The sequence below is a fragment of the Sprattus sprattus genome (assembly GCF_963457725.1).
Source record: "Sprattus sprattus genome assembly, chromosome: 11".
NCBI lineage: Eukaryota > Metazoa > Chordata > Actinopteri > Clupeiformes > Clupeidae > Sprattus > Sprattus sprattus.
The window spans coordinates 5,344,906-5,367,191 of record NC_137909.1 but is presented as its reverse complement, the minus strand read 5'-3'; positions in this window follow the sequence as shown (position 1 = coordinate 5,367,191).

The window sequence follows — 22,286 nt, the reverse complement described above, 5'->3', positions numbered from 1 at the left end:
AATGTGCGAACGCAGATTAAGCAGCGGTCGCATGTTAGTAAATCAGGCCCCAGGAGTCAAGCCATAGCCCACTGTTATGCACAAATGAGATCAGGGTTCGAGCCGTCTTGCTACTGCAATATCTGCAATACAAAAACGTACACAATATAACCAGGGTTGGGGAGTACCTAGTTACATGTAACAGAGTTATGTATTTAAATAAGAAAATAAATTAATACATTGATAAAGTCAACTGAGAAATAATAGGTTATTAAATTATAGTTACTAATCAAATTTTTTGTGATTAAAGTGGTTACATCCGAATATTCTTTTCGGTAAAAAAAACTTGTTGACTATAACATTAATTATGTTGCCTTGCCTATTTCTGCTATCTAGACAGGCTCCATTCATTTGGCAATATGAATTCAAATTTTGAGTGTTGTTCTTGATTGGTTCTCCTGAAAAAATATTATTGCATGTAATAATTTACTTTGGTGAAGTAATGAGAACAGTTACATTACTTATTACATTTTTAACAGAGTAAGTAGTTATCTGTAACCTATTATTTTAATAGGCATAATGTTTGATAAGCAGATGATATGCATGCAAAATGGGTGTGTAATGTAAAGTGAAGTGTCCGTTACACCTCGTCTAACTAACGTAGCTCATGTTTACTGTCGCTTATCATGAACTGTTGCTCAGCATGGTGAGGATTCTTATTAATGTATGGGAAGGTGGTGCTCTCTATTTATGTATAGGAAGGTGGTGCTCTCTATTAATGTATGGGAAGGAGGTGGTCTCTATTAATGTATGGGAAGGAGGTGGTCTCTATTAATGTATGGGAAGGAGGTGGTCTCTATTAATGTATGGGAAGGAGGTGGTCTCTATTAATGTATGGGAAGGAGGTGCTCTCTATTAATGTATGGGAAGGAGGTGCTCTCTATTAATGTATGGGAAGGAGGTGGTCTCTATTAATGTATGGGAAGGAGGTGGTCTCTATTAATGTATGGGAAGGTGGTGCTCTCTATTAATGTATAGGAAGGTGGTGCTCTCTATTAATGTATGGGAAGGTGGTGCTCTCTATTAATGTATGGAAACTTGTTTTCATATCAATGTACAATTATATATGTATCCTTGTAGCATATTTTTATCCCTGCACTTCTTGCACTCTCCACTTCTTCTTTGCACTATTGTAACAATTCACAGCTGTATATACTTCTCAAACTTTAATAGACCATTGCACTGTTTGTTTTTGTATTGTATTGTGTTTGTTTGTATTGTGTTGTAATGTATATTATGTGTAAGCACATTGAGAGTCAGTTCACCCGGTCAAATTCCTTGTTTGTTCAAACTTACTTGGCCAATAAAATCTGATTCTGATTCTGAATTCTGAGGTACTGAGAGAAGCCTGCAGATACTAAATGTTTCTCACGTATGTATTCCTCCTGAGCATATACAGGGAAATACAGAACTGTGTACTTAATTATCCACTAAGGGAGACCGCTGAAACACTGTAAGGCATTTGTTATTGATCAGAGGAACCAAAGAGATGAGAATGAGATTCACATGGTAGTTTAACATCTTCTGGTGGATACCAAAACCACAATTAACCCTTTGACAGCTGATGCAGCCTTTACACAGGTTGAAGACCAAATGATAGTTCACCACCTGTCCTCAAATGCAATGCAGTTATTATTAAAAATGTATTCTTCCTTTCCAAAGACAACATAAACAATAATAGCACAACCATGATTCAGCACAGCTGAAATGACAATTTACCCATCTCAGAAACAGAAAATTGTAAATTATCTGAGGATCACATTCATCATGAAAATATATTGTACAAGGTCATCAGCCAGAATTGCAATATACAGTTATCGTACTGCACAACTTATAAATAGCAAAAATAAGAACTTTTTTCAACAGAACCACAAATTATTTAACAAAAAGGATCAAATGACAAACCACAAATTCCTGTGTGAGGATGGGTAAACTACTGTTGATGTGCTAAGGTGTGATGCGCATTAGCAGTGAGACTCTCAGTTAAAACATGGGATTTCTAAACGCTGTACTAAGGACCCACTGCAGGGTTAAGTTCATGTGAGCCTTCAGGCTTTGGCAATACCACTACACACCTTTACCCCTCACCCTAGTGAGGTGAGCGAAAAGTGTAGCAGAGAGAAAGAGGGAGGGAAAGAGAGAGAGAGAGGGAGAGGGAGGGAGGGAGAGAGGAGGAGGAGGGGGGGGGGGGGGTGGGGTGGCTGTGCAAATCTGTGTAGGAGAGGCTAAGAAAAACATTCCGGCCTGGCAGCTCCACTGCAGTTGTGGAGGAGGGGAGAACAAGAGAGAGAGAGGGCTGGGGGTGGGTGAGGTATCTCAGGGAGAGCATGGTTAGATCACATTCCTCTCCCTGTCTTCTCATGCATTGGGTTTTAGGGCCTGGCAGGGACACAGAGGGGTGTGTATTTGTGTGTGTGTGCGAGCGAGAGGAGAGGGGAGGGGAGGGGAGGGGAGGGGGCAGCTGGTGTGAACCAGTCCGACCGCTTCAGGGGTGTGTATCTCTGGCACCGCCTCTCTCTGGGAACCGCTGGCCCTCTGAGCCTTGCCATCCCTCTCCCTCCGACTCGTTCTCGTTCTCACTCTCGATCACTCATGGTTTCTGTCTTGTTTCTTTGTGTTTTATATCTGACCATATTTGCTTTGAGCTCAGGAGATTCCTGTCCCAACATGATCTAGATGATGATGACGCCTTGACATGGGTTTAAAAAAATAAAATGAACTGTCCCTTCCTATCCTTGATTTGTTTATTGCCACGACATGCCAGTTCTGTAGAGTGAACTTGTTCATCATTTAGGTCCTTCTGAGGCCCAATGATTACAGCTGAATTTCATCACTCTTCCTCAGAGTGTCACTCTTCCTTTTTGGCCTCTAATGACACTGGCATTTTTTTCTAAGTCAGCTGCCAGGACTCCTGGCAATGAACGATGTCCTCTGGCGATTGGTAATGTTACAGTTGTAGCTATTAGTCCTAACTAAATGTACTTCATCTGCTCTAGCTGCACCATTTCTCTTCCTTCTATGGCTGAAGCTACCAGCCATCCAGTTCTCTTCCTGCTTCTGGTTTCACTGCCACTTGCACTTGTTGTTTCAACCATTCGTCCACTAGTTTTCATTATTCTCTCTCACCTTCAAAAAGATCACAGGTTGTATGACGGTATATGAAAATACAGATGCTAATCTCCCCTTTGCCCTGTGTAGGATTGGGCTGTATTAATCAATTCAATTGTATTTATATAGCATCAAAACAATACAATTGTCTCAAGGTGCTTTGCTGACACAGCCATGGAATCCCCCTTATTTGTAAGTGTTAAGGTGGAACACCACATTAGGTACTCTTAGGTACTCCATGCTTAATGCTGTTATGCCACCTGTTTGGGAATAAAATATGTGGCAAGACAATATGGCCAACAACATCTTTACCACAACCAACATCCCTCCCTGGGATGACAATTCTCTGACCTTGGGAGTGGTGTATGTATGACATAGGACTGGTGTGAAGGGGGGAGCAGTGGGAGAGAGGACAGGAGCAGAGCAGCTGTAGGCCTGCGTCTCATCTGGGTGGGGGGTGTTTTTGTAAGGGAGTGGCTCTGCCCGAGTGCATCCTGAATGTGACACATGAGGTCGACCCTGCTCTTGAAAGACGGACGGACGCTGCTGACTGCTGACTGCAATTTACTGTGAAGTTGAGCATAGCTGCCCGCCACAGGAATAAATGTGTCATCCATGACATTTACGTTGCACGTAACACATCTCTCAGTCAAGCCAGGTGTCAAATGTGAAGTGTATATTTATACTTTATGTGCGCTTTCTTTGTATATGTAGGTCTGCAGTGGTGACATGCTCTTAGTTTTTTCAGATTCTGATTTTAAATGTGCACAATTGTGCATATTTTATGGTACATTTACTGTATAGTTTCCTTTAATGTTGAGATACAGGTGAGGTTAAGTACAGCTTAAGCAACCAACTGAGACAATTACCGATTACCAGCAAAAACTATGTGGCAAACAACCTGCACGCAACAGGATGAAAGTGCCAACCAGTGTGTGTTTTTTGGCTGGGGGTGGGGGGGGTGAGTGTGTGGGTGGAAATGGTAGTTTCTGTCCTGTCAGCCAAAAAAACAGAGGTTATCATTTTCTGTGCTGTTCACCACAGGTTTGAGACTTTGTAAAAGGGAAAAGAAAAAGAGAGATAGAAGACAAGAGAAGAGAAAAAGAGAGATAGAAGACAAGAGAAGAGAAAAAGAGAGATAGAAAGGCAAATGAGCTTGAAATGTGTCATTCAACAGATTCAACTCACTGAGTATGTTTCTGAGGGCCTGTTTCTCAGAAGATATCTTGAACCTTTTTTAAACTACAGATTGGGCATGCAAAATAAGGTCATATATCTACCTATCCATATCACAATAGATTTGCACTTTGCAAATTAGTCAACCCAACGCAGAAAGGCAATAATGACAGCTACATTTGAAAAAAAATGGTGCTGCAAATCACTATCAGGGGTCCAACCATTTGTTGAGCAAATAGGATTAAAACACACAATGATTTTTAACATCTGAAATGATTACAATGGTGTGTTGATAGAGTTAGTGAAAGGATCCATGAAATAGATTATTTTTTTCAACTGCATTTCCACCCCCTCATGGATTCAAAACTGTGAATAAGCCTTTACACAATGCAATCACCAAAGAATAACTCATTTATAATCAGCGATGAATAAAGTCGCATGAAGAATATCAGATTAAGCATACATGGGAGAAAGCAGCAGGAGTTGTTTGCTGTTACTCAGTGCATTGAAGGAAGTTGTGAGGTGATTATCTTTATGGTGCACACACCTGTTATTCAAGTGGGTTGCTCACTAAGCAAAGAACACCCCACACCCTTTCTTGGTGCCTTTTAATTGCCCCAGTGAGGCTGATAGGGCCCTTCCCAAATTTGAGCCTCCTGGCTTTGCTGCTGGAGACACACAATAGGCAGTCAGAACAATAATTAATCAAAATGAGGTTGGCTACCACTTCAAGTAAATCGTGTCAGATCATTTGAGGTCATCCTTCACATTTTAAATGAACATCTTAAATTGAATCATGGTAGCTGTAGATGTAGCTAGCAGATATAGTCAAAATCAGGCCTAATATTTAGAAGTTATAAAAAATAAATTAGCTTAACTAATTGAATAATCTATTGGCTAACTTCACAAGCCTACTTGCTTTCTGTATTATCATGACTATGCTATTCTATGCTATTAAGAAAGACGTCTTTGTTCACATACAGACATCGTGCTCTGTTATGTAAGAGCTAAAAGGGAAGACATTTAACTGAAGACCATATATTTTGGCTCTTTGTTAGTCTCCTGAAATGTGATTGACTTGCATTGAACAGAAATATACAGTTTCAAACTGTAGACCTGAAAGAGCAAGGTGCACCCCATGCATATTTAATTGACTGCACAATGATAAGATCAAGGCAAGTTATCAAGGTAAACGTATTCAATTCATGCACAGTAGTAATTGAAAGTGCTTTACAAATGAGCAGATACAAGAACATAGGAAAAGGTAAAGTTTGTTAAAATCGTTAGAAGAACATAGAAAAATAATTAAAAAGGAAACTAAATAAATTAAATGTAGAGTGTATTTGATCAGCTGACAAAGAGCATCTGAGAACAGTTGGGTCTTCAGTCTAGATTTGAAACTGGCTACAGTTGGAGAACCTATGATGTCATCAGGAAGTTGGTTCCAGAGCTGAGCAGCATAGCAGCTAAAGGCTGCTTTACCATGTTTGACAGTAGGTATTACCAACAGATTTCTCTCCAGTGATCTGAGAGGTCTAACAGGTGTGTACCACTGAAAAATATCTGAGAGGTGATTTGGTCTTGTCCCAATAATAATAATTAATAAGTAATTATAAGTCATTCATAAACAAGATTTGTCAAGATGAGAAGCTATCCTAAATCTCTCCTCATTTTTCCCCAAATTAGATTATTTCAGTTTTGTCCAAATTTTGTTTTAGGGGATTATAGTCATTAGATGGGATGGCTTAATACATGTGGGTATCATCTGCATAGCTTTGATAGGAAATAATATGGTCTTCAATGATTTGTCTAAGTGGGATCATATAAAGGTTGAATAATAAAGGCCCCAAGATCGACCCCTGGGGGACACCACAGGTCAAGGATGACAGTGTTGAGGTATAGTTTCCAATGACAACAAGAAGCTCCTGTCTTGATCTGAATATGAGATGTGCATAGCTGCTTTTACATGACTGCATAGCTCCTGTCTTGATCTGAATATGAGATGTGCATAGCTGCCTTTACATGACTGCATAGCTTCAGCTCTGATTTTCACATGTAGCCCCCAGGTGGGCGGAGGGAAAAATGGCGTCTAATTATATCCGCGTTAGCGCACCCTGTATTATGTGACCTGTCACGTTTATGGACCATGGAAATGCTTATGTGTGATGTTTATTCTACTTGACAGTTATTAAACATGCTACTTTCAGCAGATGATGCAGAATTTGTAACGATTGTTTACGCCATAACCTCTTGATAACTTTACCTGAAAATCCAACCCTGATGTTTTCAATGTCTGTGTTGCAATATATTATGATCAACAATATCAAAGGTTGCACTAAGGTCCAATAACACTAGGACTGCTGGACTCTCAGTCACACATTTAAAGTATATGATTTTGCCAACAGCTGTAGGTTGCCGCAGACAACAATGTAGGTTGTAGTCTTGAATAGACTCAAAGCCTAGAGAGTACATTTTACGATGAAATACAGTTTGTGTGTGTGTGTGTGTTTGCATGTCTGTGTTAATTTAGTGGACAGGACATAACAAATGAAGTGTCTCCCTCCGGTGCTCTCCCAGCACCTCCTTGTGTTGCCCCATCCCCTGAAATAGGAGCAGGTTAGCAGGCAGGAGTGCTGGGCGTGCTCCTCCTCTCCCCACCCAAGTAACAGCACAGGTGGATGTTTAGGGATCGCTGCCAAATACTTTTGGTTAAGAGGGAGGGGTGTTGGTAGGTGGGTGTGCACATTTGTTTTGTTTCTCTCTCTCTCTCTCTCTCTCTCTCTCTCTCTTTCTCTCTGTAACCATATAGTGGTAGGGTTAATTTTCCAATCCCGAATCAGAGACACACCTTCTGTGCAAAATTGAGCTGCTCTCCCACCCCCTCTCCTTCTCTCTTTCTCTTTCTCTCTCTTTCTCTCTCTCTCTCCCTCTTTCGCTGTCTCTCAGTCATTTCTCTCACTTTCGTTGTGTGTCTGACAGAGGATAACACCCTGCTTCCTGACAGGGACTGAGACCGAGAAGAGCAACAACTCAGAGAGCAGCACAGAAAGGTCAGCAACATCTCCCTCTCTCTCTTTCTCTCTCTCTCTCTCTTTCTCTTTTTCTCCCTCTCTCTCTCATACTCTCTTTTTCCACATCCCTCGAAGTACATTGTGTTACAGGTTACCTTTGGAAAGCTATACAAAATGTGTCACGCTTCTTCGTGGGCAGTTCACTTTTCGCTTTTAGTCATTTGGGCTCATACTATCTGCTGCCTGGGTTTACCCCACACCTGCTACTGTGAGCCTTACGAGCTATAGCCCTAAGTCCTCAGTGATGTCCTCTCTCTACCTCTGTTTATCTGATTTATTCTCACAGGATGACAGCTGACAAATTTGTTTAGGCCAGTGAAGTTGTGTTTGCAGTCTTTTTAAGATGCTTCCTCGATTCAAGTTTGCAGTTGTAACTACATTATTAATTGTTGTGATGATATCTCATAATCACATTTCATTATTACCATTTCACACCTTGGTGTGTGAGTGTGTGTGTGTGTGTGTGTGTGTGTGTGTGTGTGTGTGTGTGTGTGTGTGTGTGTGTGTGTGTGTGTGTGTGTGTGTGTGTGTGTGTGTGTGTGTGTGTGTGTGTGTGTGTGTGTGTGTGTGTGTGTGTGTGTGTGTGTGTGTGTGCGTGTGTGTCTGTGTGTCTGTGTACTCAATGAGAAATTAAATACAATATTGTCTACACAATTACTTAGAAATTGCAAAGAAGATATACCACTATTTAACTGTATTATTGTTTCAATGATAACATGATTCATGTTGTTTGAATTGAGAATGCACTTATTTGTGGGATTGAGTACAATTCATGTTAGTAGGGTCCTTAAAGCACCCTTCAGGACATTTTCTTTCCCCAGAGGCAGTAAAAGGTTCAGAACATCAGAATGATTGAAATCACAAACAAGTCAAGTTCTGTTGGTACAGCACACTTTACGCAATTCCACAATCGTTTATGATAACTTTTTTGTCCCATAGCATCCCTTCAGATAGATTACTGAAACACATGACAAGAGAAATGTTAGCTGGTGACAACCGCATGCAGTGTGTCAGTGTGCACATCTAAATCTATGTGCAATGCTCAGACCTGGATCCTCCTGTCAGACAAAGCACTAGGACTATGTAGTAGCCTGCATTATACTCCGATGTCCATTATACCAATTTAAAGATGCAAAGAAGTTTCCTCAATGTGCAGCAACACCTCATACAGAGGGACTGGAGTAAAGAGTACAAGGCACTTGCCTGTCGTGGAGAGGCAGATAGTTTGGATCAGGTGGGAAAGCAGATGATTGGACGGATTTCATTATTCATCCATTTTATCGTGGCCAGGTCCCGTCCCCCGTGGCCCATGGTCGTCCAGTTATTTCTTTTCACACCAAATGAAAATAGATTAATTTCAGATCACACTCCTGTGTTTGCATTACAGGTAAACCATTCGGCAATTACTCAACTGGTAGATAGTAACGAGATTACGTGAAGCTGCCACCGTGAAAAGCTAACAGTTCAGGAGAGAGTAGGAAGTGAACTCAGACCGAGGTTAAAGAGTGTGAAAGAAATGAAAGAAAAAATAGCTGGTGATGGGGATGGAAAAAACTGTGAAAATTAGAGAAAGGGTGAGGGTGATATAAAAGGTAGAGGGAGGGAGAGAGAGAGAGAGAGAGAGAAAGAGAAAAAAAGGAGGATGGAGAAACAGAGGGGTTACACAGGGATAAGCTCCACACCTTTGTCTTCTCAGTCACCAGGACTGAAGGTTTATCAAGGTTCTGAACCTGATCCGAGAGGTGCTTTTGTTACAGCGGGGATACTTTTACATTGGCGTGTTCACAAACATTGCAGGAGTAGCCTCCTATTTGCTCACTCTAGAAGCGGTGTGTGGGAACGCAACAGGCAGCACAAAGCCTGGGCCATATCAGCCGTCTAACGCCAGCACTGCCTCTACCCCCCACCCCTGCTGTCTTTATATATTCGAGCCAGGACCAGACACCTTACAATACAAGTAGGAAGACTGTACAGCCAAAATGCACAGGAAAGTTCATGTACACAAACATATTATGGAGACTGTATAAAGTGGATATATAAAAATATCACTTCATATTTTATTTCCACGTCATTACCCTCCCTCTCAGGACAAGATACATTACTTTTCCGTTTCAACACTATAATCTGTAATCCTGCTGTAGAGGTTGCTGTTAGAAGGCATATGAATCAGAACAAATATATTACCTTTAAAAAAGAGGCATGGGAAAAGGTCAATTAAGAGCTGCTTGGATTCATGGGAACTCATGGGATTGTGAAAGTGAAGGACTGCTTCTGTTCTTTTATCAGCGTGGTCCGTGCAAGGAGAGGTGAAAGGTCACAAACGCCCTTGAAGCTTTCCCATCTGCAAGACTTCTGAGAAGATTCTGCTTGCTCTCATTACATTAGACTGATCAGTGGAGTTGTTGCAGGGTACTTTTCAAGGTGGTTTTGGAGGTTTATTGTAGCATTGCGACTATGGTGCAGGATCCGGAGGAGATTTAAACTGAGCATCTTCCTTAGCTTCAAGTTCACACTCATCTGGCCTTGAAAGACTGACAAAGAAGTCAGCAATCTACATACCAAGGGTAGACTGACACAATCCAAAGATTTCTAATAGACTGACAGAGTACAAGAGACACAACCATGCTAGAATAGAATAGAGTCGATATTGATTGTGTGGTACAAATGCGTTGGTGGCTCAGAATCGGATCTGATGTATAAGTGTATGTGTGTATGTGTGCGTGTGTGTGTGTGTGTGTGTGTGTGTGTGTGTGTGTGTGTGTGTGTGTGTGTGTGTGTGTGTGTGTGTTGGAGAGAGAGAGTGAGTGAGAAAGAGAGAGAGTGAAAGAGAGAGAGAGAGAGAGTGAAAGAGAGAGTAAGAGAAAGGGATAGAGAGAGAGAGAGAGAGATAGCAAGCGAGCATGTATGTGTGTGCACGCACGCGCTCGTGAGTGAGTGAGTCCATGAGTGTGTGAGTAAGCGCTGGAGTGCACAGATGAATAGGGGGTGGGAGGAGGCTCGAGGAGGGTGCCGTGGGTGGGTGCAGGGCCAGCTCCCTGCCAAAAAAGCAAGTTTGGGGGATTTGTGTACTCTGCCTTACTCACGATCCGCCCTTCTCAAACCGACAGGCACGCACGCAATCCCTCTCTTACACACCCTGAGGTCAATCACCTCCCCTCTCTCTCTCTCTCTCTCTCTCTCTCTCTCTCTCTCTCTCGCTCTCCCCCTCTCTCTCTTCCTCTCTCCCATAACTAATCTGGAAACTGAGTGGAATTTGCTAGGGTTCACAAAGTCACCTGGGCTTGTCATCCTTTACTTGTCCTTAGTTCACCCAGCCTCTTGATCCAGGAAGCACAGAGAAGAGGAGTGATAGAGGTGTGACCTTCACCTGACATCACTGCAGCTGTGAGACTCACTAACAAAGTGTCATGATGCAATCAATGCCTTACTTCTTCTCTAGAACCACTGCAGTTATGCTCGACATTTGTTAGTAATAGTGATCTAGACAGACGTATGAATATGCACAACACCAAGACAGAGACCCATATCTGAATTTCTCCCATCCATTGGTTAAGTGCTTTCATGTTTAAGTTAGCAGGATGACACAGAAAAGATCATGTTCCGTTTTTCAAACTTGGCCCCTCAAAATCAACATTTCCAAAAACATCAAACAAAAGCTCAGATTTGGTTACTTTCCCTGAAGGCCCCCCCATGTTCTTTCTCAAGCAGATCTTGGTGATGATAAATTCACCTCAGCGTTAGCATGAGCATGATCGTTTCCTTTCACAGCCCAGAATGCTTCCACACATACCGTCAGTACTTTAGCTACATTTATGCCATCTACATTAATGCTGAAGATTTGTAAAGCGTTATGGGGATTTGTACATTTCCGTCAAAAGATTAGTAAAACTAGCTTTTTTTTTTGTTCGTTTTAGCCATTAATGCTGTGTCAATGCATATTAACAAAATAAAGACTTTAACAGGATTTAGATTCATCACCCAGTAATAACAATATATGAATACAAACTTAAACAGGATTTAGATTCATCACCCAGCGCAGTTCATACTTCATACACCTCAGATGTGGGCACATGGTCTACTGTTGTGTAGGTGTTTCCTGTGTGGCCAATACCGATCAGAAATAGTCTTTGTAACCACTGGCAACCCCCTGACTTTCCTTTCCTCTCCTTCCACCCTCTCCACGTGCAAAGCAAGATGGGTAAATGACAATAAGACACGAGCAGTCACGTTTCGCCGCCTCTCAGGTTATCACAAACAAATGAAATACAATACATAGTTGGGAACACTTCAAACCCCACATATGCATACATACATGCTCACACACAAAAGAACCACACACATTATGGCACAAATCCTTTGTTTTGAATTTTTCTCTGAAAGATTTCAGTGCTGAAAAGTGGGTCCACCCACCATTAAGAGGAGAGGAGAGGAGAGGAGAGGAGAGGAGAAGAGGGGTGGGCTGCATTTGGAGATGAGTGTGTGGGCTATCACTCTCTCAAACAGGGACTGCATTGATCTGCCCACCCACCTAACCACACTCACTTTTAGTGCAACAGTATACCTCCTGTCAGTGACCTATCACAGCCAAAGCACCATCAAGATTAGACACTAATGCACAAATTACCATACTTTGGACCAACAGAACCCAAATCACAACCAAACTCAAGATATCTCTGGTGTGAACAAAATATAGTAAATACTTTGTCTGTGTGTGTCTGTGTGTGCGTGTGCGTGTGTGTGTGTGTGTGTATGTGTGTGTTCGTGTGTGTGTGTGTGTGTGTGTGTGTGTGTGTGTGTGTGTGTGTGTGTGTGTGTGTGTGTGTGTGTGTGTGTGTGTGTGTGTGTGTGTGTGTGTGTGTGTGTGTGTGTGTGTGTGTGTGTGTGTGTGTGTGTGTGTGTGTGTGTGTGTGTGTGTGTGCATGTGTGTGTCTGCATGTGCAGTGTGTGTAGTCCTGCTATGACAGACGTCTGTCTCCCCTGCCCTGCAGCTTGGCTGGTTTTAATTAGGAGGTGGCAGATCGCTGGAGGGCAGACAGAGGCTAGCCTCCCCCTCATTATCACCACTGGGAGCAGGAGCTGTCCTTGCTCACCCCAGCCCCTAACACACACACACACACACACACACACACACACACACACACACACACAGAGACACACACACACACACACACACACACACACACACACACACACACACACAAACACACACACACACACACACACACACACACACACACACACACGGACACACACGCACACTCACACTCACAGGGACACCTCTTTCTTGCTTTCCTGTACACTCACACACATACACACACTCTTTCACACATATGTTCATACAGTGTTCTTAAAAACATTAGGATCACGCATGTACACTACATAGATACAGTACAATCACTAATACAGTGTTCTTCTCATTGCCAACAAGAAAAGATGCAAACCTAACCTAGATTACAGTGTGAACTGTTCAAATCCATTTCAACTTCACTCAGAGTGGTGCTTTTGGGTGTTATGTGCCCCTAGGCGAACATACCCCACCTCCCACATACACACACACACAAACACACAGACTTCCCCAAAAATGTTCAGTACAACATGAATCTAGTGTATCTTTGGCTTTTTGTTGCTTCTCCATCTTCCCACCTTTTTTTGCTCCAGAGGCTTGACCTTTCTTCATCTTTCACATTTAGCATGAATGTGTGTATGTGTGTGTGTGTGTGTGTGTGTGTGTGTGTGTGTGTGTTTGTGTGTGTGTGTGTGTGTGTGTGTGTGTGTGTGTGTGTGTGTGTGTGTGTGTATGTGTGTGTGTTTGTTTTTGTGTGTGTGTGTGTGTGTGTGTGTGTGTGTGTGTGTGTCTGTCTGTCTTTGTGTGTGTGTGTGTGTGTGTGTGTGTGTGTGTGTGTGTGTGTGTGTGTGTGTGTGTGTGTGTGTGTGTGTGTGTGTGTGTGTGTGCGTACGTGCGTGTGTGCGTGTGTGTCTGTGTCTGTGTCTGTGTCTGTGTCTGTGTGCGTGCGTGCGTGCGTTCGTGCCTGCGTGCGTGCGTGCATGGGTGTGTGTGTGTGTGTACCTTCGCTCATTCATTCCATATTGTGTGTCATCATTTACATGCATTATTGACCATCATGTCAGTGAGTCAGGAAGAGTATCTTGCTGTTGCCATTGTTATATCACTTCTTTGGGCAAACTATGGGGCTTCTATGTCTGCAGCAGACATATGTTTGCATGCCATTGTGTGTGTGTGTGTGTGTGTGTATGTTGTCACGTCATTGTGAAACGTCAAATGTATGGAGAGTATGAGAAGCAAAGTCCCCCACCCTTCGGCAGCAACAGGACACACACCCAGAGAGCCGTTTTTTGCCAAACATGTTCGATATACGCAATAATTCTATTTGTGTGTGTGTATGTTGAATATGTTGTATAGTAGCTCCCCCTTCTACCCACACAGACACATATGGGTTGAAGGGGGAGCTAATATACAACATATTCAATGGCCCCCATCACACAGGCTCTCAACCCAGTGAGCTGACAAAGGGGATGATCAGCTGCCAACAAGCAGTGCAGCAAGCACCCGGGCTGTCTCAGAGCAGCACAGCTGTACAGTGGGCCTTTGCACGGCACCACCACCCAACCATACCCCCCCACCCCACTGCCCCCCCCCCCCTCAGGTGCATCTGCCTCCCCCAGGCTACCGCCCCGTTTCAGATGAGTCTGTTTAACACCAACACAGACTAAACAATGCAGCCGGAGACAGAAAAGAGGACTAGATTTGTCAGCAAAAAAGAAGACAGTGAACCTCCTCAACACTACTTTGTGAGGTGCAAAAAAATGAACTTGCAGCAGATTTTTCTGTGGCTTGAGTTGTGTGCGTGTTGTCCTTGGAGGAGGTCTGGGAGGGAGCTGAGGGTCTGTCCAGAGTTAGTGGATCTGTGGGGGTGCCTCGCTCTTTCTCACAATCCTCTGCCCTCCCTCAGAGCGGCTCCCACACAAACACCCGCGCAGCCCCCTCCTTCCCAGACAAGGCCGATGAGGTGAGCGAGCCAGGCATGAAGAGAGAGGCCATCGAGGCCAAAGAGAAGCACAGTCCTATGGCAGTCCACAATCATCATTGGCAGTTACCTATTGAAAGTGACTACAGTGTCTGTCTCACTAAGACTTATTCAGACAGACTTTTGCAGAATGTTATTAAGCTCCAAGATGACCTTATTCTAGTCTTAGAGGCGTGCGGTGGTGCCAAGCAATCAAAGACATCAGATGTTTTTGCCAAAAAAAGTGGCCCTTTTCTGAAAGAATTAGACAGGGGTATAAGGTTAGGGTCTAGCCCATTAGAAAGGCTGGGGTTTTGGACTGTTTATGGCCTTCAGTCTGGCTGTGAGTGGCAACCAGACACCCACTGCTAAGAGGAAGACTGTCTCTGGCTCGTTTGCCATTTCATTTTCAAAAAAGATGCTATAAAACTGTTTTGATGAACCACCCTTTTTTGGCTTTTGTCTTGCATCTCCCAGCTTTTTTCCCTCTCACTCGCATGCTGTCCTTCCTTTCTGCAGCGCCTCTCTTTTTAAGCTGCTTTTGCTCTGTGTCCGCAATCTCTCTATCGTTCTCATTTCACTCTCGCTCTTCCTTCTTTTTCTTGTCCTCTATCCACTTTCTTCTGTTTCTCCTTCAGTCGTTGTCTCTCTCTCTCTCTCTGACTCTCTCTGACTCTGTCTGTGCTGGGAGCTGTGGCTGCCCGCTATGACAGGAACGGCGGGTGAAAGCAAACAGGTACTGTGGAGCCAAACACTTACTCAGCCCCAGCTTCCTGGGTGCGAACAGACTGCAGCAGCTCTCAAAGAACCACACAAACGAGCAGAACGGACGCCAGACCCTCAGCAACTTACAGCCATATTCAGAACTGCTGAAATACATCAAGATGCCACATTTTAAAAAGCTTTGCCATAACAGAAAATTAAAAACAAAAACATTTTCCTTTGTGTTTTCCTCAAAAGTGCTCCTCACGTGTAATGCAATATTAAAAACAGGAGGGCTGATAACTGTTTGTTAGAGATTGGAAGTCCAGCACTTTCCCTACAATAATAACGAAAGGAGAGATACCTGTGAGGAGTTTCTATGACAACAGGCTGAACATTCTGATAACCAGTGTTCTGTGATGGTTGGTTGTCTGGCTGTCTGTCTAGCCTAGTAGTATTTAAAAAAGGAGCTCTGTTGATTTGCCAGATACATAACTGAGTGCTTTGAATCACCATCGTCAAAACAGTGTAACCACTAGGGAAAAGGCTGTGGTCTGAACTAGAAAGTCCCTGGGAGGCCTTGGGTGTAGATCAGCATAAGCACACTGCTTTCATTCTTAAAACTGCTTGGGTCATCCTTGGGTTTACAGACTGCAAAAATACTGTAATTAATGCCAGTGAGTAATCATTCAAGTAATCATTTCTTCTGAGAAAATGTATGTTAATATTTGTCTCTTGTTCCATGTTCCATTTCTCTTGCTGTGTACAATAGACCACATGGAACATAGAAAAACAAGAGCTACTGTACTTCATGACATGGTAGCGAGAAAGCAGGTCAGATGACAATGATGGTATGAATCTGTCCAAAATGACATAATTACTCTGTAAACCTGAACAGAGAACTCAGAACTTTTGATGTAACCGATTACATAAGAAAATTTGAGTACATATACTGTATATATATTTTTAAGTAAACTTAACTCAAAAATTATACATCGGCTATACTGATTTATTTTGTTATCATTTTCATAATTTTCTCTGAACTCATATTATTCCAAAATTGTACAGGATTTTGCCTCGTCAGATATTTTTGTTTCTCTGGGTCTTTCACAATCTATTTATTACGCCCTTACAAGTTTTTGAAAGGGTATCTTCCTTACGTTCCAAATTCTTGCACAAGCTCTTACTGTAGAGAGAACTGTCATTGGTCAACCGCCTTCCCAGTGTTGCCATTGCATTTACATTTACATCTGTGATTTAGCAGACACTTTTATCCAAAGCGATTTACAAGGAATTTTGCATTTATAGATCAGGAGCAGTTTAGGGGTTCACACTTATACACTTGGTAAGGAGGAGTGGGGAATCGAACTAGCAACCTTCCAACCTCTGGATTATTAAACGACTCCTCTACCTTAAGTCTGCTGTCTCCGTCTCTCATCAAAAGAGCTTTGCAATGGTGTTGTCAACGACGTTGCGGACGTCAGATACTAAAATAAATTGACGAATCAGGCTATGTTAACTCAAACAAATACATTCCAATACAATTAAAACGTCTTCACTTGCTACGAAAACGAATACATTTTAAGTTGGGGCAACTAAATACCAGGTTTTAAGTACTGAATACATAATGAGTTAGTAGAACTGTCTGGGTTTACAGTGTAGGCGTGCAGCACCTCTGATGTCATATAGGATATCCTGCCTTCGCTCCCAGCTCAGTCGTTAGAAAACCACTTTGTCACTCTCAACACATTTAGTGAGGGAATGCACAGATCAGAGACAGGGGGAACCGGAGAGAGAGAGAGAGAGAGAGAGAGAGAGAGAGAGAGAGAGAGAAAGAGCGAGAGAAGAAGTGACAGAAATACGGTCCAGAGTTGGGGACAATAATCTCTTGATCCACACAGTAGTTAAAGTTGTTTTGTGGTAACAAAAGCACAGTTTGAGGAAATATTACAGACAACACACCAAAATAATTTTCTGCAATGTGTTATTTGTGCATTTGTGCAATGTGTTATTGTTGAGCTAGGAGTTTAGCACTTCCATTCCTATGCTTGGTTATGTGTCTAACATGCTGCAACCCTTTATTCTCTTCTTTTTTACTCTTTCTTTCTTTCTTTCTTTCTTTCTTTCTCACTCATCGCCCGCACATGCCAGACAGGTCATTTCCCCCTTGAGAATGAATGAGTGGGATGAAAAGATCTCTTTCTATCTCTCTTTTTGTCATCACCTCACATTTTTGTAAATAGTCCATGAGTAAAGTCTTCCTCTTCCATCCATGGAACTGTGCCATGAGCTTTTACACTCGGAGTTGGTCTATCACTTTTAGAGCATGAAATGTTTATTTTGGTCTTTTACATGATAAATGTCTTCATATTTTAATTTTCAAGATACCATGGCAAAAAGAAAAAAATCCCCAGTAAGTCTTCATAGCTATACACCAGAAGTCGTATCAGCTATTAGTATTAACCATAAAGGCACAAGTTTTTTTTTTTAATTTATAAAAAATGGCATACTGATTCACTTGGTTCAGCAAACAACACTTATTCCACAGGTTGTGACTCTAGTGCATTAAGATGAAAGTTAACTGTTCCCACACTATAGCCCCCCTGAATCATTAATGTGGCAGTCTGTTGGAAAATGCTTCTATGGCGGGTTATCAGAAAGATAAAAGGGCAATGAATCAACAGGAAGTTGTGGTCGTCTTGATTCGAATGCACTGCCAAGTGTATGATAAAGATAGGAGCATGCACAGAGTGTTTGAATTCACTGACGAGTGTATGATCATGATCATGTACAGAGTGTTTGAATTCACTGACGAGTGTATGATAATGAGCATATACAGAGTGTTTGAATTCACTGATGAGTGTATGATAATGATCATATACAGAGTGTTTGAATTCACTGACGAGTGTATGATAATGAGCATATACAGAGTGTTTGAATTCACTGATGAGTGTATGATAATGATTGGAGCATGTACAGCGTGTTTGCATAGCTTGTGTTTCCTCTTGGAAGAATGTTTTTTTTTTTTACTTAATACAATATCATATAATAATCTGCATTGATTAAGAAAAAAATGCTCTCACTTAACCAATTAACTCAGACAAAAAGGTCTGATATAAACAAACAATAATAATGAAAATGGGAGTTATTTGTGTTTATATCAAAGGTTTCATACAAATATTGTCAAATGACTTATTTTGCTTGTCATTGCATTTTATATTATAGAACCTTTATTTTTTAGATGCCCCACTTTTTTTTATTGGACACAAAATAAATGTGTTGGGACCAGAACATGTTGCTATCATTGCGTGAAGCAGGTGTTTTTGGCATGCTGAGGTGGAATCAGAAAGGCAAATTATGATTGCGTTATAGTTTTATAACTTTAATTGCCTTGTGAGGTTGCAGAAATTACTATATTTCTGTGGTCCTAACAGTATACTACAAATAAAATACAACAGGAATACAATCAAACCAAAATGTGCACATTAATTAAAGCAACAAAAAAGAAACCACATGTTAAAAGTTATGAGCGTCCTCTCTCAACATCTTCCACCACAGAGGGTTGTTTATATATGCTTTATGACTGAAGTACTGTAACTTAATTAGAAACAAGAATATCGAGAGGATTATGATCTATCTATTTTACTCTTCTGGAAAATCTTGCTGAGACTGAAACATGTAAATGGCCTTTAGCCCTGTGCAGCTCCCAACTCTTTCTTCCTGATTCTCTTGTGCCATCAGATGCCAAAGCCATTGGAAGTACAGGGTGTTTGGAACTGCGCTTGCTTGCTTTCTCTCGGCTACCTCTCCCTGTTTCAGCCCCACTCCCTTCCAACTGAAAATCCACTCTAACAAAACTAAAAATTCATTTAGTCTGACCCAAATCAGAGGGTGTCTGAGCCACGGCCTTATTACACACTGTGCTTAACTTGTGTTGTGGAGGAGGATGGGGTATCATTATCTTTCAGCTACCCACCCTGCCATAAAAACTAGTGGTGCGACATCTCCACATCGCAGTAGTGCCGTTTAGCTCTGCTCCCTTCTCTCCCTTTTCTTTCTCCCTTCCTCTTGCTCTGTCTCTCTCTCTCTCTTACTCACTCTCTTTCTCTCCCTCCCCACTGCAAGTCAGACAAGCCAGCCTCCTCCCGGAGCGGTGAGGCTGCCTGCCTGCGAGTGCCGGGGCGAGCCGCTCAGACACTTGTCGTGTCTCCTGTGTGAGCCCCGTTTGGATATCCACCCATGCTCTGCTCTGGCTTCTGTGAATGAGTGGGGGAGCGTGACGACGGCGGCGAGCTGTGAATGGACACGCAGCTTTGTCTTAGTCTGAAGGAGGAGATGTGATGAGAGAGGACTGGGACTGAACCGCACTTCTTCTTAGTCAGAGGGATTTACACAAAAAGAAAAGAAAAAGGGAGAAACCTACCTGAAGAAAAGAGGAGGTGGGTGGAGATTCTGTCTAAATGGATTTTACCTGATGATAAAAAGGATACCATTGTATGTGTTTATGTATGTGTGATGTACAGTGTCAATGCGTGTGTCGGGTATGTATAATGTGTATGTTTATACGTGTATTTGTGCGCTCAGAGGGGTTGAAGGTTTTGGAATGATGGTTTTTGCGCATGAGGGTAAATGTGTGTTTGAGTGCACAGTGCAATTGCTTTTATTTGTCTTTAGTAGTGATTCAATGAAAAGGCTGCCTTTAGCTCAGGGCCACTCAGGTGTAGTGACAGAAGCTCCATCTGTGGACAGGGTAATTTCATGACTCATATAATTATTTGGGTCTTATTGTGGACGCCGTCTGTAGAAAATTATTGGATCGCTGTAGAATTTGTTTTGAACGCATTACCCACAGAGGCACTGTGTTTTGAAGAGGTTTTTCAGCCACAAGTTCTCACAGACTTTTCTAGTTTGACTTCCAACCCATTGTCAAATTGTTACCATAGTTCAAAAAAATCGAACTCAGTAAAACAGTGAAAGTAACCAGGTAAATAAATTAAGGTTTAGCCCCCTTGAGTGCGGGTAGACAATATGTCAAAAGAACAAGAGTCCAACTTTTTAAACCACAAAGGACACTTAGTTCAACATAAAACATTTACAACATTTTAAATGATACCTTGTTAAATAAAAAAATGAAATAAAAATAGAGGCCCAAATAGAGTAAATGGAATTATTTTGGCTTGGTGTGGGGAGGTAGTTATCAGGGATGAAAGCATGTGGAAATTACTGTTTGTGTAACTTCCAACGCTTGTGGTGTTGTTGTAGCGTCACAAGCTTACGAATTACAGGTATTAGTGTTTGTATTACACAGTCTTCTTATTTTCTGTCGCCATTTATGTTGATAATGTGTAACAGTGCATAAACTACTGGACAGGGTTAAAGGTATAAGGCCTGAATTCATTATAAAGACGGGGGGTAGTCATTTTTCTTTTGTTCTTTACATTTTTTCTTACAAGTTCTTTCAAAATGTATTTTCAACTGTACGGCTGAATTCATTCATTTTCTTTTGTAATGTCTAAGGACAACACAGTTATTTCTGTGAAATGTTTCAAGGTGAAGGGCCTTTACATGACAGAGAGTGAAAGAGGAGCGCCAGTTTATCAGACCAAACCTCAAACCCATGTTTCAAAAAACTCACCCTCACACTTGGAATTATACGGAATCCTAAAAAAAATGGGTTTAGTTTGCCCTTCAATAATAAACAGTTGTCTTTGGAAGACTGTTAACTGATAAACAATAATTGATATGACCTGATGACAAGGACATGTTTGACTTTGCCATTCCTCCCATACCTCTACTCCTTCTATCACGCTTATGCATTCCTTTTAATGACCAATTATCACAGAATCTGTCCACTAAAACCTTAGTAAAGACTCTTAGCACTTTATTCATGTACAAATCCAACCGATCCAAGCCCTCTCTGGACAGGTGCACTTGTAAACCACCTAGAGGAGCAAATACCAAAACTCAATGTGAGTTGCGCCATGCAGTCAGCCCTCCAATGGCCTAAGGAGCTGATGGGTTAAACCTGAGAGCTCCAGGCCCCCCTGAGGAAAGAGCTTTAGAGCAGGCCAGCCGGCTCCCACAGGACCCACTCACTTACAACAAGATTTATCCAATTTACCAGCGACCACTGCTGCACAGGGAGCCCAAATGTGCTGGGTTTCTCAGTCAGTCACAAATGACGGGAAGGGTTCAAACTTATATTTAGTTTTGTATCGCAGTTTAAAACTGTGCAAGTTATTACATTGCAAACATCCTTTTTTCCCCACATTTCTCCAGTTACCATGGTGAATATATTTAGTTACTCTGATTTTATATTATTCTAATGAAATCCTCATTACGGACACATTTGTGCTGTGTTTTTGGTGTCAAATAAAATGTATTGTGAAAAAAATATGGAGCCATTTAGCTTAACTTTTAAAAGTCTAATTTTCAAAGGTAACAGACTAAGGGTGGATAATGTTGGTTATTGTCAATCTGTTGAGAGAACCAAACAATAGCCGATACATGGGCAGGGGTAATATTTCATATGTGACACACCAAGGGCAAGGCTGAAGTAACCTAGCAAGATACACACACACACACACACCTTAGCTTTTTACCTAGCAAGACACACACACACACACCTTAGCTTTTTACCTAGCAAGACACACACACACCTTAGCTTTTTACCAAGCAAGACACACACACACACCTTAGCTTTTCACTCTAATGCCCTGCACCAGGAGTGCTGATGTCACCAGAGCAGGAACACTAGGCTTGAGTCCCCCCATAGCATTAGCGACTGGATGGTTAGCGCTGAGGTGACAGCGAGCGGAGAGCAAACTAACAGTGGGCACAGGATGGGGATGGCATGACAGTGTGGAGGGTGGTGAGGCAGACCTGCAAAAAGGGACCTGACACTGAGGTGGCTGCCCACCTCTCTCATTTCTATTCTCCTCTTCCTCTATGGTGGCTCCTGAAATAAAGGCATAAAGTGCTGCACATATCATCAGTGATAAACTGAAAATAGGAAGCCTAAATGTAAGAACTGGGGAGATTTCGTTGTGTGGCTTAGATAAGATTCGCCAAGGAATCAAAATACTAGTGGTTGAAATTGAAGGAAACTTGTGGCCAAATTTTTAAGAGTGTAGTTATCTTAGAGCCAACATTAAACACGTCAAAC